Genomic DNA, 26,422 nt, shown 5'->3' on the forward strand with positions numbered 1-26,422 from the left:
CAGGCTGTAACTTAGCCCTGGTGCTCCTCATTCTTCCTGGGGACCAAGTCAGCTCAAACCAAGAGCCAGAGGGGAATGCCAAGCATGGGTGAGACAACATACGTGAAGGTCCCTGTTGTTTTAAATTCACTTCTCTAAGTGCTATGTATCTTTTGGGAAAATAAAGAAGCTGCTTTTGTGTCACTGCATGCTGTAACTGTCCACAGGCTTCCAAAGATAATGTCTGGTGTGGATTGCCACGTACACACAGGGGCGAAAGAAAATGCAGGCCTGTTATTTACCAGGCTGCACGTGGCAATAGACTATATTGGTAAGGGATGCAAGGAGAATATGGGTCACGATGCAAACTGCAGACACACACACACAACTAAAGTTAATCAATTTAAAGTTTTATTGGGGATAATTACAGGGGTAAGGGAGCAGCGTATGATTAGCTAATAGAGTTAATGAAACTTAAAACACACAATGACTAAAATATCTACTAACAATATTTATAAACAAAGATGCAGCATTTAGTAATAACCGATACTTACAAATACAAACCAACGCATAACGACCGGCAAATGTAGAAACTCTGTTTGAAACACGTGAGTTACAGGATACACAGGATTCGTTTTTCTTTCTCCTCTCTCTGCCTGCACATGGCAGGCAGGCCTAAAGTACCAACTATGACATCATAGAAGTGTCATAGGGGACGGGGCCCAAAACCTGTTTGTGTTCGTTTCTGATTGGCACAAGCAAAGTTTACACCATGTAGGGGAGCAGGTGCCTTAAAGTCTGGCTTTGCCCCCAAAAGGTGAGGAAATGCATATTGTTTTAGAATGCGTTCAACACTGAATGACAAAAGAAGAGGCCAGGGCAATACCGGTATGGGCAAGTTTTACAGGATGCAGACAGGAACTCATCTCAACATCTGGAAGGTATCAAGCCTTTTGGGCCTGCTAAATAACCTGGTTGACAATCAGGGGGCTGTAACCCAAGACACACATGGAGAGCAACTGGACCACGTTGTCCAACCCAAAAAACTGGAGACATGGGCCTGCCACCTGAAGGGGGTACACTCGGGGACTGCAAAAGGACTCAGAAAGGGCAGCCTACCCAGAGACTGTGACAACTGAACCCATTAGAAAAACTCTCCTGTTGTATATAAACAATTACTATTCAAGTGGGTCTGTCTCATGTGATCTTCCGAAACAGTTATGTAGAAAGGAGACTATTTCAAATTTCTAGGAGTAGCTTGTATTGAAATAAACTTGGAATACTTACTAAGGATAAGATAGATATAGCTGGGAAACTACCTTCATGGATGGGTGTAACCCATTCATTGGTTTATGAACTCAGATTACTCCAGAGACTATAAAATCATGGCACAATGCTTATGAGTGCTGGATTTCAGGGGGGGTGCAAAGAAGGATGATCCAGTGGTTAGGATGCTAGATGGGGACCTGGGTTCAGTTCCCTGCTCTGTTACAGACTTGTGTGACCTTAGACAAGCCATTTAGTCTTTCTGTGCCTCAGTTCTCCTTCTGAAAAATGGGGATAACAGCACTTTACCTTCTGACGGGTGTGTTGCACAGATACATTAAAGCTTGTGAGCTTTGAGATACTATGTGGTAAACCAGAGTATGGGGGAGCGGGATAGATAAGACAGCTCAATAGCCTAGTTTCAAAGAGGCAGTCAATGCAATCATGTAAGTCAGGTGTTTGAGTTGGGTGGGGATCATGGTTAGTTTAGGCGTACTGCTATACAGATTCATCATCAAGAGTGGGGGTGCAAAGATCGTGGAGGCTACTTTGGCTATGAAGACAGTAGCAGCTGAGGCCTGGTCTACACTGGGGTGGGGGATCGATCTAAGTTAAGCAACTTCAGCTATGTAAATAACATAGCCGAAGTCAACGTACTTAGAGCTACTTACCATGGTGTCTTCACTGCGGTAAGTCGGTGGCTGACACTCTCCTGTCGACTCCGCTGCGCCTCTCACACTGGTGGAGTACAGGAGTCAACAGGAGAGCAATCGGCGGTCCATTTATCACGTCTAGACTAGACATGATAAATTCACCCCCGCTGGATAGATCGCTGCCCGTCGATCCAGCAGGTAATATAGATAAAGCCCTGAGAATCGGATCTGCTGCCAGTGCATGACCTGTTCTTGCCTCTGCCTCCACAGAATCATCAACCCAGATACTCGGTACTGAGCAGCTTTGTCTCTGAATGATAAATCCTTTCTGTCTATTACTCAGTCTCCACATTCCTGTTGAAGTCATTGAGGGCAGTTTATATATATATATAAGCTCCTCCTATTCTGAAAAAAGAAATGATTTCATCTTATCACTAAATTTATTTTTCAGATGGAAAGACTGTTAAAAGCAGTAATTTTGTACGCCTCCTTTAATATGTAATATCCGGATTATAGTGTATATGGCCCTTAAACGTACTCAAATCAATCTCTGATTGAAAAGGATCTGAGTTCACCATTACCTAGTCCTTGTGACTCATCAAAGCAAAGGGAGACAAAATACAGCAGAGCTGCATTAGTCACTGGTCCTACTACTGGAAGAAAACTGTCATCATGCTTTTTTTACAGCATACCATATGCAGCATTTAGCTGATAGTTTTGTAGTGAGTCCAGGGACAGTTATGACAAAGAAATATCCTAAAGCTAAGTAATCTTTTATTTTTGTTCTAGACTTTGCAGTCAGCTTGATAATTGTGTATAATGCCCAAAACCTTAATAGATTCTTCATGGATCTCAAAGAAAATCAATGCAGAGTTTGGTAAAGGAAACATGCTTGCATGTTAAATATGAATCCCTTTTTCCAAGCTAAATTGGAATATGGAAAAACCTCAATATCTCACTGGGGTGTTGGGAAGATACATTCACTAATGTCTGTGAAGCACTCAGATATGAGAGTGATGACCACCACACAAATGAGGAAGCGGATATTTCCATATTCAGGCAGAGTTTGAATGGTGTGTTGTAAACAAGGGATGGGGTCACACAGACATAAATTGCTAATTCCTAATTTGTGAGTGTTTGATTTCTCCCTGGATTAACACTAGCAAATGTTCTTTAAAGTGAAACTTGTACTTGTAAAAAAATTCCAAAAGGTCAATGCTGAAAAGTGAATTAATTTCTGCATTCTCAGGGGAAAAGAAACTTCACACACAGCATAGGCAGCAGCAGGGCACATTCCTCATACTACCTAGCCTACGTATGGGAGCCCTAACATGCAGGGATCCATTTTAAGAATAGGAGGCAGGTTCATGTTCATGCAATCCATGGTGCCTCTGCTGAGGTTGTCAACAAGTGTTCCAATTAGTGTCCAGTTTTGCCAGCAGATTCGGTGATGTGGAAAGATAATTTTTCATTATATTCATACAGAGGGTCCTTTTAACCTCCAGCATACTTTTTAAACAAAATTAATTCCCTTTTTTAGAGGTTTGTTATTGCAAGAGAAACAATTTAGATTTGTCCAAAGGCCGCAATCCTGCAAACACTTACATGCTTATCCTGAAGGGTGTGAGTAGTGTCAGTGATGTCAATGGGACTTTTCATGTGCTAAAAATTAAGCAAGCATGTGTTTGCAGGGCTGGGACCTTATTTCATATCTTAGCATAGCTATGGAACAGCTCATTGGTGGATTGTGGAACTGACTTGACCAATTAAGTTAAAAGTGACTTGAATGCCTTATCATGTAATAGTGCTCTGTGTCACTTTGTGCACTTAGCCCTTTAAGAGGCATTGGTCCAGTCCACCTGCACTTCATTAACAGCCTCTTGATGGGTCCTGTTAACGTATGTCTACACAGCCCAGTAAGCTTCCCCGTCTGGGTCGAGTGACTTGTTCTAGCAGGGTTTATGTACTGTGCTAAAAATAGTTGTGTAGATGTTGTGGCTCAGGCTCTGAAGCCTGGGAAGAAGGGTGGGGATTCAGGTCTGAGCCACAACTTCAAAGAGCTGTCTATAGAGCTATTTTTAGAGTGTCCCTCAGTCTGTTGGCTGAGGCTTGCTGCCCTGGGCTGTGTAAATATACCCATGGAGGGTTTCTGGTCTCTAAAAAGAGCCAGAGAGGGACAGGTAATAATAAGAAGAAGCTGTAGCAGAGTGATGCTAAAGAGAGCAGAAGGCTGTAGATAAGTTTGAGGCTTCAGGCCTACAAGACTCCAGCCAGAGAGTGAAACTGGAAGGCTTGGATCCTCTCCTGGGAAAAGGGCAGAAGCCTCAGAACTGAGTTTGTTTTGAATTCTATACAACTAGATGAGGTCCAGAAGGGGAATGTGTCAAGTACTCTGGACTGTTGGGGTTTATTTAAGAAATCCTGAAGAGGGAAACTGCGGCAGGATGCTGCAGAGTCACCCTGGCTATTAGGATATGCATGGGAAGTGGCTGCCTCTGGTATAAAAAATTTATGTAGTGATTGGCAAACCTTAAAAGGGTCAGGAGGTCAGTTCAGAGAAGCAATCAACACTTCGGATCATGGACTTTTTTTGGACAAGTAAAACTGGGTGAACTTCATGATGACAGGTTCTTGGCTCTAGATTTCTGGTGTTACTGCTTTTGGTAACCAGAGAAGTACCAGAAAAAGACTGCCTTTCTCACTAGAGATGGGCCTGAACCAAAATGTATGACTCAAGCATCTCTGAACTTTATAGTATTCCAAATTTACTGACACATCATGATACATGTTGGCTTATAACATTTCTTCTCTAAAAGCAGACTAACAGAAAATCCCACTCTGAAGTGAGAAGATCTTCCACTACTTGGACAAATGCTTGGGTGATATTTTTCCACCATGTAAAACTAATAGTGCTCAGAGACAAATACAGGTAACAGACTTTCTTTAATTTTAAGGATCCTAGATTTTCTTCTCTATTTGATTTATGCACCAGTGTCTTGGGCTAAGATTGAGAAATAAACTCAATAAAACAAGTACTGACCCAAATTTTTCTTCAAAGCATAAACTGAAGTGAGTGATGAAAAAGTTAATTTCTTTTTAGCATTTCCTTATTTCCTGCATTACCTTGTTGTGGGTCAGGATCAGAAATGGAAACACTGAAATATTGTATAAAAGTCTATTCACATGGTATTTATGATTCAGCCAACACCACAAGAACCTGAAAATTTTTCAAGAAAGCAACTTCTGAGGTTTTTTTAGCCCAGGAATGCAGGAAATTGGAATGCAGGTTCCAATTTCTGGATGCTTCTCAGCAACCCTAACTCACAAGAGGTTCAAACTTTCTACTTGCACAAAATCAAACACCCCTGCCCCACCCTCTGCCTTCCCCTCCTCCGAGGCCCTGTCCCTACCCCACTTCTGAGGCCACACACCCCGCTCACGCCATCCCCCCTCCTTCTGTCACTTGCTCTCCCAATCCTCACTCACTCGCTTCTTTTCATTAGGCTGGGGCTGGGGGTTGGAGAGTAGGAGGGGGTGAGAGTTCCGGTTGGGGGTGCAGGCTCTGGGTCAGGGCCAGGGATGAGGGGCTTGGGGTGCAGGAGGGAGCTCCAGGCTTGGGGGTGAAGCCAAGGGGTTCAGGGTGTAGGAAGGGGCTCTGGGCTTAGGCAGGGGGTTAGGGTGTGGGAGGGGTATGGGATCTGGCTAAGGGTGTGTGGATTGTAGGGTGGGGCTAAAAATGAGAGGTGCAGGAGGGGGCTTCAGGCTTGGACAGGGGGTTGAGGCATGGGAGGGTGGGTCAGAGGTGCAGGCTCCCAATGGCACTTATCTCAAGCAGCTCCTGGAAGCAGTGGCATGTTCCCACTTCGGCTTCTATGTGGAGCTGTGGCGAGGTGGCTCTGTGCACTGCCCCATCTGCAGGTGCTGTCCCAACAGCCCCCATTGGCCACAGTTCCTGGCCAAAGAAAGCTGCAGAGCTGGCCCTTGGGGTGGAGGCAGCGCACAGAGTCCCCTGGCTGCCCCTTCACATAGGAGCTGGAGAGGGGATACCACTGCTTACAGGAGCAATGTGGCGCATAGAGCCACAGCAGGCAGGGAGCCTGCCTTAGCCCTGCTGCTCTGCCGACCTGACTTTTAACGGCCTGGTCAGCGGTGCTGATCGGAGCCGCCAGGGTCCCTTTTCAACAGGGCGTTCCAGTCGAAAACCAGACATCTAGCAACCCTATTGAGAGTTTGTCCTGCTAGTATTGTGACTTCTGTGTTTTAATTCAAACTCTCTCTTTTATGTCTGACTTCCACTTACAAGATCTATAAGACCAGTGCTACCAGTTTCATACACAGTCATGGGGGAACATTTGCATTTTACCTTTTTAAGTCAAGGGGCAGCAATCTCATACATAATGCATAGGTTCTTACAGAATAATATCAACAGACAGTGCTCAGCAGATTTAAATAAACTCTCATGGGAGATTCTGTGAAGACTAGATGTAGCTGCTAAAGATAATACAAATAACCTTCATTTTATTTGTCACCAGGTCTTCACAATTTTACCCACTTGCCCCTTAGGTCCCTCGTCTGCTTCTGTTGCTCACCCTGCCCTGTCTTACCACCTTCCATGACATGAATTCGTGACTGTAATTATTTCTTTCTACTTAGTTCACATTCACTTTGACTCAAGCTTTTCCTTGACTCACTGTTTCTATCTTCAAAATCATGAGTGTATACGTGCAATGTCTTGGGCTAATGTGAAATGACATAGACATCAAAATGTGTTATTCAGACCTCCATGAGTAATGCCCACACATCCTTTAGTACTTTCATGTTGTTTTGTTAGCACCTTTATGTTAGTGGGGGAATGGTCCTGCTATTGTGGGGAACTTTCCTGGCTTATACACTACCGCGGTGAAATGGGCTGGCGAAAGGATCTGAGTCCCAACTCCCACTTCCTTTACCCTGAGGCCTGCCTGACCTCAAGGGCTCCCCTGTGTGGCAGAGTCCTTGTAAACCCAACAAGGTTGAGCCCAGGATTCCTGACAGGCTCAACCCCCAACCTTGTGGTAGTCACTGGATGCTTCCCCGACTTACTGATCATTACATATAGTTCAAAGCAAATACAACTTATTAAACAGCAGTCAATTAAAAAAAAGGAAAAAATGGGAAAAGTTAAAGGAAAGCACATCACCCTGCTCTGTGGCACGGGGACGTCACAACCAGTGTTTCTGGAATGTCAGGGAAGTTCACAGTCTGTCCCTCACACATCCCATGCCTCCTGCCCAGGCCCTGGCTGGCTGCAGGGATGCTGCAGGTCGGACACTTGCTCTGGAGGTGGCCACACGCCCTCAGGCTCTAGGGGGCAGGACCCTTCTTCTCAGCATTGCCCCCGCCCTGTCAGGGTTACAATCCCCCTCCAAGTCTGGCCTGCATGGCATCTTGGCCAGGGACATCTCCCTGCGCTGGGCCCGCTGCCCAGGGTCCCCCTCACTTTCCCCAGCTGCTCACCGCACTCAGCTCCAGACTGCTCCAGCCCCAGCTCCAGCTCCACCCTGCCTCAGCGCAGCTGCTGCTCTGCGTCCAGCTCCTTGGGCTGCTTCTTTGGCCCCTCTGGCTCTGATTGCTACATTTCTCCCCCCAGCACAGGTCTGCTCTCTGGGCTGCTTCTGTGGCTCTGCTCCTAGCACTGACCTGCTTCCTGGATACTTTTCTGGCCCCTCTGGATCTGGCACGGCTCCGCTCCCCAGCTCAGCTTGGGCCCCTGCTTTCTCCTTAGCTTGCCCCACTCTGTCTGACGCAGGCAATTCCAGATCACATGGAAGATGGGACCCCCCTAGCTTTCTGACTCCCTGATTAGTCTGCCTGCCCTGTCAATCAGGCTGACCTGGAGCATCGGCCTCTCCCCATTGTTCCTGGGGACTGTCAGTCTCGGGGTCCTGATTTCCCATCGACTCTTCGCCTTTCTTTTGGTACTGAGAGCTAGCCAACCAAAACACCCCTACTGGCTTTTAGTAAGGGGTCAACAATCCCCTTCCATTTACTTCCTGCCTCCTTCCATTTATCTAGCCACTGGTTATTGGGACCTTCCTTCCACAGTCATAGGAGTAATTCCTCCCTCACACTGACATCAGAACTGAAAAAAATGGAATAAGAGACCAGCCTTTTTAGCCAAGATCTGATAAAGTTAGCTAGGAGGGGTTGGGCATTCTGGTGCATAACTAAATGCCACAGTGAGCTGAGTTGCTAAATCGCCATTCACTCTGCTGAAAACATTTTCAGTCATTCTCTCCCTGTAATCTGTCCCTGTCTGAAGATAACTCTAGTTCAGAGTCCCCAAATTCTTAGTGAGCAAAATTTTATCAAGATTCTCAAGAAAACTTGCATAATTTAGAAACTAGAAACAAACTCTCTGTTTTTGGCTTTCCCCCACTTACTTACCAATCTTTTCCACAAGTTTTGTGCGAAAAAATCACAGCAGAGCGCTACCATAACTAATGAGTAGGGCCCTACCAAATTCACCGCCATGAAAAACGCATCACAGAGCGTGAAATCTGATCTCTCCTGTGAAATCTGCTGGCGAGGAGTAGGGCTGGGAGTGCCCCTGCTTGGGGACTCCTATCATGTGCCGGGCTCCAGCTGCTAGTCCTGGCGGCATTGGAGGGGGCCAAGACTTCCTTTTCTCTTGCAGGGTCTGCTCCTGGAACCAGGTCAGACCCACCTCTGGGAACCTCCACCGATTGCAGGAAGCTCTGAACACCCACCTTGCTTCCTTTCCCCATCGCTACCCAGCTGCAGGAGGAGGAGTCACTGTAAAGGGAGCAGCTGTGCTGGCCTGAAGCTTGTATTTTGGGGGGCAATTCTGCCCCCATCTCTCAAACTATGTCTATGCTAAAAAGTGGGGGGCATGGCTCGTGCCCCCTGGTTCTGGTGCTGGTGGTGCCCCCACTTCTACAATGGTTCTGGTGCTCTTGCCCCCAGCCCTGCCCCTCCCCAGCTCCAGGCCCTGCACTTGGGAGTTAAAGGGGCCTTGGGCTGGCTGTGTGTGTGTGTGGGGGGGGGGAACCACAGCACCCCCCTGACCACAGGGTCCTGAGCTATCACTCACTCATAAGGCCAGTCCTGCCCCCAACAAAAGTGAGGAACACCTCCCCCCCACCAGGCAATCCTTACTTCTGCACTGCCCGCTGCTCTCTGGCTGCCCAGCTCTGAAGGCAGCACCTCTGTCATCAGTAGCACAGAATTAAGGGGGTCAATACCATGGCAAGTTAAAGAAGTTCGGGCTGGATGAATGGACTATAAGGTGGATAGAAAGCTGGCTAGATCCTCAGGCTCAATGGGTAGTGATCAATGGCTCCATGTCTAATTGGCAGCCAATATCAAGCGGAGTGCCCCAAGGGTCGGTCCTGGGGCCGGTTTTGTTCAATATCTTTATTAATGATCTGGAGGACGGGGTGGACTGTACTCTCAGCAAGTTTGCAGATGACACTATGTTGCGTCTCGGTGCCTCTCAAGCGGGCATGAACAAAGCTCTTCAGTCAGTATGATTGGCAGCTAAGTCCTTTATTTCTCTCCAGCATATTTCATTTATACAATTAATACAGGCAATCAAGCAATTGCTAATTGGTTAATAAGGTACAGACAAGCACAGCTATAACTTCATTGGCTATTTAGCATCCTGGCCAACCCTCTAATTTATTATTCTGTTATTGCCTCCCAGCAGATAAGAACGAGCCTCATCCTTGAGACTTGCATGTCAGTTTCCCACACTCTTATGCAAAACAATCCGACACTTCCCCCCTTTTCTCATAATAAAAAAAAAGGAAGGCACAGCAAAACATTTTCAACTTATAGCATCACATTACTACAATCTATTACACAGCAAAACTAAAAGCAAATCTAAACACCAGCTGCCTAACTAAACCGTAACAATATCTTCCGCAATGCCCTATTTTTACCTATACATCCCTCCTCCAGGTAACGCAAGTGGCCCAAGGGGCCAGGAGGGTTCTGCCAATGTGCAAACACCCACAAAGCAGGTTTCCAATAAGGGCTTTCACTGCAGCAACATGGGGCAGCAGGCAGAAGGCCATTGTATTTATGGCACTCTGCGCCAAAATCAGCCAAGGCCGGACCCACTTCGCCGGAATCCACCTTGCTTACTGTCTTCCCATTTCCCATGCGCCGTATCTGATCCAATTAGGCCACCTGGCCTTTGCCTCGCTCTGGCAGTTCCCTACTTTCTCATAACAATATTATCTCATCCCTCTATTCTCGTAACCACGCAGCTGTGATTTTCCACCAAGGCAGCATAGGGAAATTCTCCCCTCTATTCCAAAAACACATAAAAAAATTAACAATAACCCATTAAGCAAAACAAAACTAAAAACCAAATAATGCTTCCTCAATCTATAAGGCTTATCCATAACCATGCAATTCATAACATACAACACCAACATCATCAAACAAAACAAACATAAATACACAAAAATCAAACACATAAATGGTGTAAATTCTGCAGGGTTCCCCCAATCTCTATTGCACACCAAATCGTGACAAATTTCTATTACCAATCCATCCCTCATGTGTCAGGTGATCAAACTGACACTGAGGGGGGGTGGGTCCTAGCAGGAAAAACACAACATAAACCACATAAACATTTTAACAACATCACATTTCTCAGCAGAAGTCCCAAATTTCTTCCTGCCAGTGTATAATTCTTTGCTTCTTCACCAGGGTCAGTTCTCAATGTCTTTTTAGTCAAAAATTTCTGGACTTTGGCAATATCAACAACGTGAATGTTTTTTCTTCTTTTCCACCACCGTCGTGGATCAGCTTCTACGGGGGAAATAATCAGGACGTGGGGGCTGCAGCGGACAAGGGAGAAATTAGCCAGCACGTTACCTTGTCCTTTTTTGCTGCTGTTTAAAAGCACAATGAAACTAAAAAAAAAATTAGACCAATCATCAGTAGGAAAATTCTCCTGATGTGAAGGGGTCTTTTGCAATAAAAATCATGGGTCCAGTCAGTCTCCTGGTTGCAAAAATGGCAGGGCTGCTAGAATCTTTGGGCAGCTCTTCCATACCTGTGAAAGGAGACAGCTAACACAGTCCGTTAGTGCCTGGCAGGATTTTGCAGCTCTCATTAGCTTTTTTGGGCCCAGTCAAGCTCTCTTTAGTCTGGGCTGTTTGCCAAGTCTTAGTGTCCTTGACTGGGGCGAGAAGAAAAAAAATGAGCTGTCTTCGATTAACTCATGATGTTCTTTACTTTCCCTGCTTGGCTTCTTTTAAACTGTAAATCCTGTGTCAGAACACCCAGTTGTTGCTGCTCATACCGGAGAAGCACAACGGTTTTCCCGGCACTGTCCCAGGCTCAGACCAGCCAGCGTGGGACGCCTTCTCCGGGCTCCTGCCAAAACAACTTACTTGCTTGTAGGTCCGAACGACCTCCGGGGCCACGGCATGAGCCTCTGCCTGCGCCGTGCACTCCAAAGTTTTCCCGTCCAGGGCTCGCTTCCAGCGGAGCACCTCCTCGTCCTGTGCCTGAAGGCCGGTCAGGAGGAGCCTCCCCAACTCCCCCTCTCTTCTTAATGAGTAAATCAGTGCAGCAGGGGAAATTCTTTCCCCCTGTCGGTTCATAATGTGCAATAAAGGCTTCTGTATTTTCTTCCTTGTTTTACTCCATACTTGACTCAGGAAGAAAGCTTCCTTATCGCCCTGAGTCACCGACTCCCAAAGCTCGGAGCGTAGCCGCTCCCAAACAGTTTTATCAAAGACTGTATTTGGTTTAACGAAAAGTCCCCTTCTGTGTCCCCACCGCAGCGGGCGGGATAACATATCAGAGGGGAGCCTTTCTCCCTGCCGCTTCATAATGTGCAATAAAGGCTTCTGTGTTATCTTTTCTTCCGCTGATGCAGCGGTTCCCATATTAGCCGCTCACCTCTGAGCTCAGATGCGCCTCTCCTTTGGACGCCCGGGGGCCGGCCCTTCTCCAGCACTCCCCGCCGCGGCTCTTCCGCCTGGAACAGGCCACCGAGACTAGGCCACCGACACTTTCAGCATTCGATACGAATCACGTCGGATAGGCACTCCCCGCCTCTGGGCTCAGGCTCCTGGCCGTTCGCCTCTGGGCTCAGGCTCCCGACACTATCATGATTCAATACGAATCACGTCGGGGTCACCATTTGTTGCGTCTCGGTGCCTCTCAAGCGGGCATGAACAAAGCTCTTCAGTCAGTATGATTGGCAGCTAAGTCCTTTATTTCTCTCCAGCATATTTCATTTATACAATTAATACAGGCAATCAAGCAATTGCTAATTGGTTAATAAGGTACAGACAAGCACAGCTATAACTTCATTGGCTATTTAGCATCCTGGCCAACCCTCTAATTTATTATTCTGTTATTGCCTCCCAGCAGATAAGAACGAGCCTCATCCTTGAGACTTGCATGTCAGTTTCCCACACTCTTATGCAAAACAATCCGACACTACTAAACTGGGAGGAGTGGTAGATACGCTGGAGGGTAGGGATAGGATACATCCTGGCTGGGATGATTTAGCTGGGGATTGGTCCTGCTTTGAGCAGGGGGTTGGACTAGATGACCTTCTGAGGTCCCTTCCAACCCTGATATTCTATGATTCTATGACTCCTCCTCTACAATAACCTTATGATCCCCCCACAACCCTCTTTTGGGTCAGGGCCCCCATGGTTATAACACCCTGAAATTTCAGATATAAATATGAAATTGATGATTTAAGAAAATCCTACAATCATGAAAGTGATCAAAATAGACCATGAATTTGGTGGGGCCTCACTAATGAGTTTGCTTAGGCTGTAGCTGCATCTAGTACTGTATGTCACAGAGCAGGCACATATTTTTAGCAGTTACTGTACATACTGTACATAGAACTGTACATAGTTCTACTGTAGAATACAGACCAGTAATACTCAACCTGCCATGAAGAGGAGATTGCCATGATTATTTTGTGGTTCAGTCTATTACTCCTCAAATGACCGTATGTACTGACACTGTATTATAATAGCTTCAGTGTAATATTGTTGGGAATATTTTGCTAGCTTGGCAGTTGGTAGTGTGGGAAGCTAAGATGTTTAGGTTTTTAGGATGGGTTAATTAGGCTTTGAGCTTTGTTTTGAGAAGTTGGCCTTGGCTAGTTCTATGAAGTTACAGCTGCGGGTGTGTTAATTTTGTTAACCAATTAGCAACTGCTTGCTTGCCTGCTTCAAGAGTATAAAGATGTATGCTGGAGAGAAATAAATGACTTTTGCTGCCAATCAAACTGACTGAAGAGCTTTGTTCATATACGCCTGCGATGCAACAAATGGTGACCCCGACGTGATTGAATGAGGACAGTGTTGGTGGCCTGAACTGAAAAGAAGAAAAGGAGGCGCACCTGAGTCTCAGTGTCGGCGGCTAGGAGCCGCAGGGCGTCGAAAGAGGCGCACCTGAGCTCAGTGTCGGCGGCGGCCGCAGGGCGTCCGAAGAGAAGCGCACCTGAGTTCAGTGTTGAGCGGCTAGGAGCCGCAGGGCGTCCGAAAAGAGGCGCACCTGAGCTCAGTGTCGGCGGCAAGCCGCAGGGCGTCTGAAAAGGAGGCACACCCCAGCCCAGAGGTGAGCAGCTAACATGGGAACCGCTGCATCAGCGGAAGAAAGGACGGTGCATGAATATTTGATGCGCATCGCGGAGCGGCAGGGAGAGAAGCTCCCCTCTGATACGTTATCCCGTCTGCTGCGGTGGGGACGGAGAAGGGGACTTTCTGTTCAACCAAGTACAATTTTTGATAAAACTGTTTGGGAGCGGCTAGGCTCCGAGCTTTGGAAGTCGGTGGCTCAGGGCGATAAGGAGGCCTTCTCCCTGAGTCCAGTATGGAATAAGGCGAAGGAGATAGTAGAAACTCGCGGCCGAGGCAGGAGTGCAGGCGGCCCTTTCTGAGCTCTGCCGCCCAACGCCCGGAATGCCTTCTGTGTTGCCGGTTGGAGCCAGAGAGTTTTTCGGTGGTGAGGACACGGTGATACCTTTGGCTTCCCACCCCTTCCCCATGGATGATGTTGCCCCTGCTACGGCTCCACTACCCTCCAATGTGGCTATCGGCCCCGACATGATTGATCCTGCTACGGTCCCGTTACCCCCCGATACGCCCGAGCCTATGGAGACAGCCTTGCCGTATGCACCCCCTCCAAAGCCATGCCGTGTCCACGGGGCCTGGGGGTGCCACGATTGCGGGGGGACAGAGGAGGCTCGGGTGGAACATGTGCCATCGAACCCATATCCCGATTTGACTACGTTTACTCAGTTTACTCAGTCTGATGCCTTCTATAAGGAGATGGAGCGCCAGGGTCGACAGCTGCAGCATATGTGTGACAAGTTGGACCAGTTGCACGGTTCTCCACCTGGATCATCGCGGTCGCATCTTCACGAGCGCTTTCATCCGACTTGCCCTTCCGCCCCGCCTGGCCCCGGGGACCCTCCAACTGGGGACCCTCCGGATCCGGTACAGCGCTGGCATGGGGTTTTAAGAGAAGCCATCCTTGAAGGTCTAACACCTGAGGCCTTTCCGGTGATTACGCCAGACCCTCAACACCCTAATCATAGACGGTGGGCCCCTTTGGACTGGAAGTTGATCCGTGAGGCACAGAAATCGATCATGGCTTATGGACTAGATAATCCGTATGTACAGTCTATCATTGAACAGGTATTTGCTGGCCAAGCAATGTGTCCGTACGATGCGATTAAGCTAGCTGACATGCTTCTTACACCTACACAGAAACTGTTGTGGAAAGATGATTGGGCTAAGAGAGTTGACTTGGCTCTTGTCCGCAATTTGGATTTACCGGATGATGATCCTCGGCGCGTGGCCACTGCTGATATGTTTTTGGGAGCCGGTCGCTTTGTTGACCCGCATTTGCAAGCCCGCCTCGATCCCCGGATCCTGCAGCAATCACAGGAACTGGCTTTGGCTGCCTTTAAAGCGGTGCCCCAGATGGGGAAGCCGACCCCTCCCTATGCTAAAATTACACAAGGCCCATCGGAACCGTATTCCACCTTTTTGGATCGCCTTGAGGCTATTGATAGATCTCCTAATCTGACGCCAGAGGCCAGAACTGCAGTTGGACTTGATCTTGCAACCCAGAATGCAAATCCCACTTGCCGCCGTATATTAGCCACCTTGCCCAAGACTGCGACCCTGATGGAAATGATTGAGGCATGTGGTAGGGCCGCTATGCTTGAGGAGACGGATAAGGCAGCAATTCATGCTAAGGCACAGGCCTCTGCACTGGCCGTGGCATTACAACCCCTGCTCGGGCGACAGCGGGGGGCTAGAAAACCTACCCGGCCAGCCGGCCCCTGTTTTGGTTGCGGAAAACCCGGGCATTTCCGGCGGGACTGCCCTATGCAAAATGAGCAGCGGGCCTCTGATGTGTTACCTGAAGCTGCAACTGGCGCTTGCACACGATGTGATAAGTTTGGACATCGCGCCGCCGACTGTTGGGCGCGTTACAAGAAGGATGGAACACCGCTGCCGGGAAACGGATCACGGAGCGCCCCTCGGAGGAGCGCGACGACACAAGTGCCTCCACCCGCCAACCTGGCTGCCTGGAACACCTCACCGGAGCAACCCGTGGCAGTGCCGGAGTGGATTTGGCCACAGCGACAGATGTAGTTTTAGAGACTGACGAGGTTCAAGTTCTTCCTTCCAACACCGATGGTCCATTAGGATTTGGCCTGAGTGCCCTTTTGATTGGCCGCTCGTCAACATCAAAACAAGGTATTTTTGTTTTGCCTGGCCTTATTGATGCCGATTATACGGGGAATATTGGGATAATGGTACGTGCCCTTTGTCCCCCTGTGACTATAACTGCTGGTACACGTCTTGCTCAGTTAATACCTTTCAAGGGATGTGTGCCCCGATCGACCCCGATTGACCGCGGGTCTCGAGGGTTTGGATCCACTGGCCCTCCCCACACTGCCTTTGCTATGGACATCACTTTGCGCAAGCCCACCCGAACTGCTCGGCTTCAGGGATCCGATGAGCGGCAGATCACTCAGGGAGCTTTTATTGGGGATGCAATGCAGAGTGGGGTAACTGAGGCACCTGTGACGACAGAGGTAGAAGATACTGTGTTTACCTTGGAATCAGCGCCCACTGAAGTGGTTGCAGCTGAGGCCCCCATGCAGAATGATGTAGGAGATGCGCCATCTAACCTAGTATCAGAATGCCCAGGGGCAGTTGTAAATGGGGCCCCTCTACAGAGCGCCATGTGTCCTCAAGAACTGCCTGTGTGTGGAAAGGGAGACGAAGAGGAGCAAGAGAATTTAGCTGTGCAGCTGGCAGATACTGGCTCACCCATTTTTAGTATTGAAAGCTCTGGGGCTCAAAAAACATTTGTGCCTGTTACAGCTGCAGCAATTGAAGAACAAATCATTGCAGAAACTGTAACATCTATGGAAACCTCAGCTGAAACTTTAAAGCCTTTAGAAGCAGTGCCTGGAAAACTATTTCCTGAACTAGTCCAAGATATTACCACTGCTCATTCAGGATTTGAGGCTGCAAACAGTAGGACTGAAGAAACTGCAACAGTGTCAGTATTAGAGATGACTGCTGCAATGGTGGATGGAATGACTGAGAAAGCAACAAGATGTCCACACCCTGAGCCCCTGGAGAACAACTGCTTGTTAGCTGTGCCAGGATCCCGTTTGTTTGATCCTCCCTGATTGATTTAATTGATTGAAATAATTTTTGCTTTGCCTGAATGTATAGGATGATATCCTGATAATTTCCCCCGTAGAACTTGAACCACGATGGTGGTGGAACAGAAGAAAAAACACTCACATCATTGATATTGCCAATGTCTAGAAATTCCTGACTAAAAGGGCATTGAGAACTGACCCTGGTAAAGAAGCAAAGAATTGCACACTGGCAGGAAAAAATTTGGGACTCCTGCTAAAAAATGTGGTATTGATTGGATTTTGGGGTTTATTTTACAGGCTGCGCCCTGTGTTGTGGATTTTTTTAGCATGTATTGCCCTCCTAATTGGATTGTAAATGGTATTACCCCATTACTACCCCTGTTTTTAGAGCCTAATTGTTTTTGTTTTAAACTTTGAGAAAACTCAGCCAAAAGGTTTGTTGAGTATTCTCAAAGGGTTTGGGGAGTTTATGGTGTTATTTAGGCATAAATTTAGGTAATTTGGGAGAATGGCTTTGAATTTATGTGACCCAAAATACCTTTATGTAAAGTGCTTTGGATCGGGCCCAGGCAGGCACGCGATAGATAGAGAACTTGAAGAGGAAAAAAGGATCGGGCCCAGGCGGCGGGCAACAGACAAGAAGCTTGGAAAACTGGTTGATAACCTTGAGGGTGTAGTTGATAGAGAAGGTAATTAACTACAAGCGAGTAATGTTAGGCAGAGTAAAAGTTAACTCTGTGATTGCTAGAGGGAACAGCAGTTGAATTTTGCAAAGTTGCTAAAGAGTAAAGTTTTGGTGTTTTTGAAATGTTTGTAAATAAATTTAGGTAAAGTTATTAGTTTGTAATTGTTTGGTTATAAATAATTTTGTTGTATTAGCTGAAGAATGTATATAGTGCTATGTAATTGAAATTGTATTAGGCTTAAGGGCATATAAGTGGTGATGTTTTTTGTTTGTGTTTAAAAGTAGAAGTTAAAAGTAAAAAATTTTTTAAGCTGTTAATAGCTTTGAATTTAGAAGTAAGCCAAGATGCAATTGTATTCCTGTAAATGATTTACTTGATGAAGTGATTCCCCTGTTTTGTCTGAAATTAATAAGGGTATTTGTGTATTTTAAGTAATGATTGATTGCCCAGTAGGGGTATATTTGTTTTTGTATTTTAGATAATTGAGGAATATGGATGTTAGCTGCTTAGTACTTGATATACCATGCATTTGTTTACAGAGTTAAATTTATGTTATGTGTTTTATGTTTGTTTTGTGGTGTTTATTTGTTTGTGTTTCTGGCCAGAATTGTTTTTTGCGTTTTATGTGGTTTATGTTGTGTTTTTCTAGGACCCCCCCCCCCCAATGTCAGTTTGATCGCCTGACATCTGAGGGATGATTTGGTAATAGAAGTTTGCCACAAGTTGGTGTGCTATAGAGAAGGGGGGAATCCTGTAGAATTTACACCATTTATTTGTTGTGCTTTGTTTTTGTTTGGTGTTGTTGGGGTTATGTTAAGAATTGCATGGTTATATAGGTTGGCTTTATAAAGTTTTAATTTTGGCTTGTGATAGATTGTGGTGTTATGCTGTAATAAGTTGGAAATGTTTTGCTTATGTTTTTATTCCTTTTTTCTTTCCCTCCTTTTTGATTTTGGGTAGAGGGGGGAGGTGTTGGGAATATTTTGCTAGCTTGGCAGTTGGTAGTGTGGGAAGCTAAGATGTTTAGGTTTTTAGGATGGGTTAATTAGGCTTTGAGCTTTGTTTTGAGAAGTTGGCCTTGGCTAGTTCTATGAAGTTACAGCTGCGGGTGTGTTAATTTTGTTAACCAATTAGCAACTGCTTGCTTGCCTGCTTCAAGAGTATAAAGATGTATGCTGGAGAGAAATAAATGACTTTTGCTGCCAATCAAACTGACTGAAGAGCTTTGTTCATATACGCCTGCGATGCAACATAATATTATCACTACATAATGAATAGCTATGAAGAATATGATAGAGCTCTGTATATGTATTAATTTTATGAATGTTATATATATGTTTATGTGGATGTGGTGGGTATTGTGGTGTGGGTGGCTGTATGAAACCTTAAGGGTTAATTCCAGCTAGAGGTCTCTCCAGGAGTCCAGCAATGCTTCTAATTCAGTGGATTTGAGCAACATTGGGAGATTGTCTTTGGCCCCCCACTCTGGAGAAATGTGTAAAGAAGTTTGACTAAGTTCAGGAGCTCTGCTTGCAAGCTCAGATCTTCAGGCAGGAACTCTTGAACAAAGGAACTTTGACATGAGTAAGCGACAGATGGTGCCCTGAGGACTGCAATGTCATAATGATCACAAGCTGCTGGAGAGAAGTCTATAGCCGCTGTTAGGACTTGTCTACACTTACCGGAGGAACGACACTGCAGCAATCAGTGAATCAGTGGTTGATTTAGCGGGTCTAGTGAAGACCTGCTAAATCAACTGCCAATTGCTCTCTCATCAACTCCTGTATTTCACTTGATCGAGAAAAGTAAGGGGAGTCCCTCGTCGATGTCGCTTAGTGTAGACCCTGTGGTAAGTAGATCTAAACTACATCGATTTGAGTTTAGATCAACTTTTCCCTTTAGTGTAGATAAGGCCTTAGTAAAAAAGAATAGAGGTTACAGGTCTCTTGGGCAATTGAACTGAACATAAATACTTGACTTTGTTTTGTGTCAGATTTCTTGCAATTCTCACTCTGGAATTTCATGTCCTTACTGTTAAACCATCTTGGGGAAAAAACATGTCTAAATTACAATAAATTCTCACTACTACAGTACAATCCCAATTACTTGAATAGAATGGAGGACATGGATTTTATTTGGATAATTAGGAATTCAGATAAGCAAGAGGGAGGAGCCATTCAGCAGTAGGGTGGCCTCCCCTGTGGCTAGGGACTTGTGGTCCTCCTCTTCTTCACAGTCCTGACTGGGGGATTCTGCTTTATTATTCATTTGCATTATCTGAATCCCTCTGCAGCATGCATCTCATGTATCTCATGCTGGGGGATAAGAAAGAGATTCAGATAATGCGGCGGTTTGGATAATAGGGTTTTGGATAAACAGGAGTATATGATATATAGTTAGATATGCTTTTTATACCAGGTTTATCTGGTACATGTCATATCAGTGTATGCTTATAGGCTAAGATGGAGTCATAGGACCTAGTTCACATTGTGATTTGATAGCATTCTACATCCATTTTTGTGCTCACTCTGCACTGGTATAAATGACTACACCAAGTACAGGGCAGTTGCTCCCCGCATGTGTACAGTAGAACCTCTGAGTTATGAACACCAGAGTTACGAACTGACCAGTAAACCACACACCTCATTTGGAACTGGAAGTACACCATCGGGCAGTAGGAGACAAAAAACAAACAAAAAAACCAAATACAGTACAATACTGTGTTAAATGTAAACTACTAAAAAATGAATGGAAAAATAGCATTTTTCTTCTGCAAAGTAAAGTTTCAAAGCTGTATTAAGTCAATGTTCAGTTGTAAAATTTGGAAAGACCAGCCATAACATTTTGTTCAGAGCTAAAAACATTTCAGAATTATGAACAACCTCCATTCCCAAGGTGTTCGTAACTCTGAGGTTCTACTATATTTTGGGGTTTCTAGGAATAGAAAGGTATATCTAGCACTGCAACTAATGTTCTGCCCTGCACCTTCAAGAAAAATCAATCTCTGGAGTCAGACAAGCAATTGCAGAACTCTTAATAAGAAGGGAGCTGACTTCTTATTAGGTAAGAACGGAACTTTATCTTCGGCTTTTTGAATTTTTGTTTTAATGGTTAATAAAAGTTAAGCAATGTGTTTGTAGGTACGGCAGTGGTGCCTGGGGATCCTTCAGTGCACAATAGACTTGGAGCTATTCCCACAGAGACCTAATTAATGATTGTTGCTCAACAACGACAGCGTTTGAGTGACTGCACAGGCCAGAAGTGTAAGTACAAGACTCCTGTTACATTAGCCCCAATGTCCTGATACTCTTTGGTTTGAAGGAAAAAACTTTATATGGAACAGGCCACTGACAAATTCACAGTTTTTAAGAGGATCGGGGTAACTTTGTGAACAACCCTCCAACATTTAATAGACTGATTTTCAATAGCTGTTAAAAACAAACAGTTACACTATTACATCATTAATAGGAACTATAGTTTTTTTTTTAATGGGACATATGTGAAATTATAGAAGTCAGTGGTTCACGGCCCAGAAAATGATCAGAAAGTTTTCTTGTCAGTTAAATCCATGTCAACGTATAATGATTTACAAAAGCTGACCCTTGCAGCAATTGCATTATGAGGCAGGGAAATGTTTTCATGGCAATATACTTTGTTTAATAATATATTGTGGTGTATATTTATCTTATAAGAAGATATAGATCATTGAAAAATAGGCTTGGGTAGAGTTAAGTGGTACGTTACCACTAAGTAACATCAACCGTTAAATCAAAAACACACGCATAGTCATTTTCCATCTCTTTGTCTCTGATGTTTAACATAAAAGGTTAAATAAAAGTAGGTCTTTAGGATTTATGTGCTGAAAGGAGGGAGCAGGGGTGCTGGACCAATTTGTATAGTGGGGTTATTAAAAGCTACTGAACCAAACTGTAAATCCTGTACTTGATGAAAACCACTTCAAGCCAGGGGGTGTGGTAGCACCCCCAGCACCACTAATTCCAGCACCTATGAGAGGGATATATATATGTATACCAGTATATACTTTTTAAAAAATTGGGATAATCTCATTTGAAGCTCTGCAATGATTCTCTTTGCTGCCATAAGCAGAATATCTTCTGGGGGTATGTTGCAGCAGATAACATATATATTCAAGCAATATAGTTTTTTATGGGTCCATCACATGATTCAAATATTCTACCCAAAATGCATTCACATATTCTTGTTGTCCCAGTGCTCTGTTAACAGGCCATGTTGTAAGATTATGGATTCAATACATGTAAACTGGATGTCACAATGCCACTGAAATTCAAATGCTCCTCCTCATGACGACATTCTTAATTAAAAGGCAAGTTTGTGCCACGGCTGAAGAAGTCCAATAAATACGATTAATTTAATGCATCCCCAGTATTCAGACTCTCTTTGGAAGGCAGTGATCACCTTCATCCATCTCTTCTTTTATTTAAAAAACTCCTAACACTTGGCAATATTTCACCTTTGTACACTATTAATCCATACATTTCAAAGCACTTTACAAAAGAAAATAAATACCATTATCCCTGTTCTACAGATGGGGACACTGCGACCTGAAGAGATGAAGTGACATGCATAATCTCAGACAGTAGCTTGGTGGTAGCTCAGTAGTTTGGGACAGAACTGAATTCTCCTGACTCTTGTTCAAGGACCTTATCCACTGGATCATGCTGCTGCCTATCAAAACCAAAAGGCTTTTTTTGACTGGCTTGTGGCTGAGATCAATGCTGCTCCGTAAACATGCAGCTGCTCTGATCAGAACAGTGAGACTGACATCTCAGAGGAGCAGTTGCAGCACATGAGCCCTCTTCTCCCAATAGCTTGCCAGGGCATTCAGCTAAGCCTCCCCTTACTCAATTAGTGTCAAAATTGCATGTGGGAGACCACAACATTCCTGCTGAAATGCACAGACTTGAAAGGTGTGTCACAGCAATCCCCGGACACCATTGCAGTTCAACACATCAAGCAACAGGCATAGAAAGGTGCTTTCAGTTGATCCTGTTGCTCAGACCTCTCCAACTGCAGCTGTGGAAGTGGCTGCATCATCAGGGTAGAATAGGTGCACTCATTCAGTGCTAGCAATAGGTGTCTCAAGGAGATCATGACTAGTTTCTCATACCATTTTATTTTGTTGGGGTACTACTCTTTACCATCTCCAAAAAGCAATGAATTAAATCAGGGGAGAGGTCAGCATTCCAAAAATTCACTTATGAATGGTTGATGTAATCTCTGAAATTGCTTAGCATAGCAGAATTGCAAAATAAATAAATAAGCAAACCTCAAAGAACTGAAGATGGGGATCTCTCTGTGTCAGCTGCACTAGGTGCTATAGTCTCAATCTGCCCAACTGTAATAAAGTCATAAATTAGGTTTTCTAGCTTAAAACATTTCACCTCTCTTATCTTCAGTGTGTATGTTCCCTTTTTGTGTCTTAATTTTGATCCAGATCTTTCATAGATAAAGTACCAACGTGATGAAGTGTTTAGGACATTCAGAATGGGACCCAGCCCTCTATTTTAGGCCTAATTCTGAGTCATCTCTCTGTGCCCTTGGTTAAATCAGTTAAACTCTGGTTATGTCTACACCAGTGATCAGCAACCTTTGGCATGCAGCTTGCCAGAGTAAGCCCCCTGGCAGGCCAGGCCAGGCCAGGCCAGTTTGTTTACCTGCCGCTTCTGCAGGTACGGCCGATCACGGCCCCCACTGGCCATGGTTCACCATCGCAGGCCAATGGGGGCGGCGGGAAGCAGTGTGGGCCGAGGGATGCACTCGCCACGGCTTCCCACCGCCCCCATTGGCCTGGGACGGCGAACCGTGGCCAGTGAGAGCCGTGATTGGATGAACCTGTGGAGGCGGCAGGTAAACAAACTGGCCCGGCCCGCCAGGGGGCTTACCCTGCCAAGCCGCATGCCAAAGGTTGCCGATCCCTGGTCTACACTATGAGCTGGGGTATCAGTCTCCTGTTTGTGTACACACACTTGCACTAGCTCTAACCGGTATGTACCCACTGGTTTCAGGCAGATTTGTACTGGACATGGTTCAGCTGTGCCTCTGCTGCTGCTACCAGTGCTACCATGGCTGCACTCCTATTTATACTCATGCTAGTGTGATGAGAGATAGAACAAGTATGTGAACATGAGCAGGAGACTCACTCCCCTAGCTTATCGTGTAGACATAGCTTCTGTTTCAGTTTCTCCTCTGTAAAATAAGGATAATATCTGGCCCCTCATTTGTTACATTCTCAGGATACACACAGAGAAGTTAGATTAAAAACATAAATGCTTTTGTTGCAAGGCTTCCATGTAAAACTATTTTATTTCTTAGAATTCAGAATGATAATTCACACAAGACCTCAATAACAGACAAAGAGAAAACAGGCTGCTCCCTAAAGCAGTGAGGAACAACTCACCCCTCCTTGCACAAGCCTAGCTCTTTTTGGTATGCTTCCCTTCACATGCTTTGCTACAAGGCCCCCTAGCCTCTAAGCAAGACTAGGAAATACCTCCCTCTTGTAAAGCGATAGCTTACAATTCCAACACAGACCTCGCTATATCACATCTTTGTAGGACACTTTGTGACTATGGCATATGCAAAGTATTAAATTATCAAATATTTTGTACTTACACTGTTATCCTCCATTGTTCTGTGGATTTTCTAGTGTGCAAAATAAGTGCAGTGAGTAGTTGCGGTGTCTGAAACTACTACTGTATGTGAACTGCTATTATATAATGATTACTTTAAATAAAAATTCAGTTGTCGATAATTAGCACCTATATAATGCTCAAATGGATATACGGACAATGCTCTTTTTGATACAAAAGGGGCATATATAATTATAGTTGCAGTTGCCTGATTTGCAAGAACACACGTGGGTTTTATGCATTGAAAAAGGGGGGTGCCTGTAACCTTTCTGGGTACACATTTGGGATGCCCTTTGGAAAATGTAGCCCTTACTGTGTTTTGCTTATACACTCCAAAGAAGTGTGTGCAGTCCAAGTATATTTCTTGAGACCCTTTTAGATCCTGGCCCTTAAAAAAACCACTCCTCACATCATATATAAATTTATGTTATGGTTGTCTTTGTTACATTATCTCTTCGCAAGCAGACTTTCAGTCCCAGTAGGTTTGCTTTAACCTTTTGAATTTGGTATCTGCTGTTTTTCCTTGAAACCGGCTACTGCTGAAGGAGTGACGTGATATTAGTACTGCTAATTAACCTTACATTAGCTGGTTTTAAAATATAATGGGAGAAAGGGAAGTGGAAAGTTTGGAAATTTTTGACGTGCTGTACAAGTCAGTTTAATTACCTTTACATGGCTCCTAGGTGAACCAGTATTATGAATACATAGTAATAATCATACACTTTAATGACCCCTTACCCTGCTAGAGTGACTTAAAAAGGGAGTTAGTGTTAATGAGAAACAGACCCTGCTTCTGTTAAAAAACATCAATGCCCTATATGAATGCTACAAATACTCTTTGAATATTTACATGTTTCATTATCTCACAATGCTCTGAATAACTGTCCCATTGTACTATGTCTGTGCCTGGCTGAAACTCAGGAAACAGTTGAACAGAAAATAGACAGGTTGTTCTGGATCATCAAAGCATCAAAACAGCATATTTTATCAAAGCTCACTTTGCAGTGGGAAACAAATCAAAGTTACTGTTCCTGCACTGACAAGAGCACTGTCTCCTCTCTCTTCTAGGCTGTTATACTGCACTGAAAGCAGCTGTAAGCCAGTATGCAAAACCAGAGATCACGGCTTCACCTTGCTGCTGCTGCTGCTGCAGCAGAACTGGTAGCAAAATGATAAATGAGTGTGTGTGGAGTGGGGAGATGCAGAAGAATTCAGCAGGACTGCAACGTTTCTCAGCTAACGCTGGCTGTCAGAACAGACAAGCTGCCTCTGTAAGATTATATGCTTTACAGAAAAAGAAGAAAAAATGTAAGTGGGTAGTCGTAAATAAGGAAGGTAGTGGCAAGCAAACATGCCTGAGCTCAAATAAATAAGCTGATTTGAGTTTATATAGGCAGAAATGTACACCTACCTCAAACACTGTACAGGCAATAGAAGAAAGACACTGTAATGGTGGGAGACTCATTAGCTAGGCTAAAGACATCCAAGTCAAGAATCTCACCTGTGGTGAATGTGTTTTTTTTGTGAGTACCTACTCTCCATGTACTTACTCACTCATATTCGCCTTTGGCATGCACCACTGAAGTTCACAGAGCTACAGCAGGGACAAATTTAGCTCTGGCTCTCAAATTACAGGAGTCTTGCTAAATATACAGGGATATAAGGTGTTGTGTTATGTGATTTTTTCCTTTGTTCCCTGGAAAAAAGTCCTTGATCTAAAAGTCTGACTAAATATGTTGTACTTTAAATGCTCCCTATCAGAATTATCTCACAGAGTATAGCAGAATTTAAAATATAGTATTGTATATTTTTGCTGCTATTACAAGGAGCAGAAAAAAGGGACATTGCCCTACAAACAAACAATGATTCACCCCACCTACACATACTTTCAAAGAAACACTTGAGAAAAGAGATGGGCCATGCACAGTGGCTGGAAGGTCATCAGACTTTGAACAGTGTTTTGTTGTACCAAGCAGGGAACTGAATTCCAGAGTTGGGGGAAGGCTTCCACTGAGAGTGCTTTGACATCAGCTGTCAACACACAAAATAAATTCTGTTAGCTGGAGTGCCTCACTGGGCCTAATATGCAGCGACAGTAAATACAGAAGTGGTGTCCCAAGCAGCCAGGCCCTAAGTGAGGTCTCTGTAGATCAGTAACTTCTTAAAATGTACCCCAAAGCCAAAAGAAGCCTTTTGAAATCCTAGGGAACTGGCATAGTATGTTTCCTGCTGCTAATGCTATATAATTGGCAGTCATCTGCAATCTGCAGCCATAACTTCCAAGTGCTCACCAAGGGTTGTGCCAAGTACATTGCAATAATCCAATTTAGTTGTGCATATCAATATAGTAAATATTTATTTATACATATTTGCTAACAGGACCTCGTTATTAAAAAAGGACACTTAAGGGGAAAAAATCTTGAATCCAGAAGAGTAATTGTTTTTGCACCAAAAGAGGAAACACAATGAAAAACA

At 44.9% G+C, this 26,422-nt stretch overlaps 1 long non-coding RNA gene across 2 annotated transcripts; it reads left to right on the forward strand.

Annotated features, from left to right (window-relative positions):
• Window positions 1–742: 742 nt before the first annotated feature.
• LOC120397568 lies at window positions 743–26,422 on the forward strand. 2 transcript variants are annotated; one of them, XR_005593868.1, is made up of 5 exons: window positions 743–796; window positions 4,718–4,827; window positions 20,417–20,539; window positions 25,016–25,255; window positions 26,327–26,422. It is a non-coding gene; the product is annotated as an uncharacterized LOC120397568 (long non-coding RNA). The 2 variants fall into 2 exon arrangements; XR_005593867.1 differs by lacking the exon at window positions 26,327–26,422 and having other exon boundaries at window positions 25,016–25,519.

The sequence above is a fragment of the Mauremys reevesii genome, linkage group 1, assembly GCF_016161935.1.
Source record: "Mauremys reevesii isolate NIE-2019 linkage group 1, ASM1616193v1, whole genome shotgun sequence".
Taxonomy (NCBI): domain Eukaryota; kingdom Metazoa; phylum Chordata; order Testudines; family Geoemydidae; genus Mauremys; species Mauremys reevesii.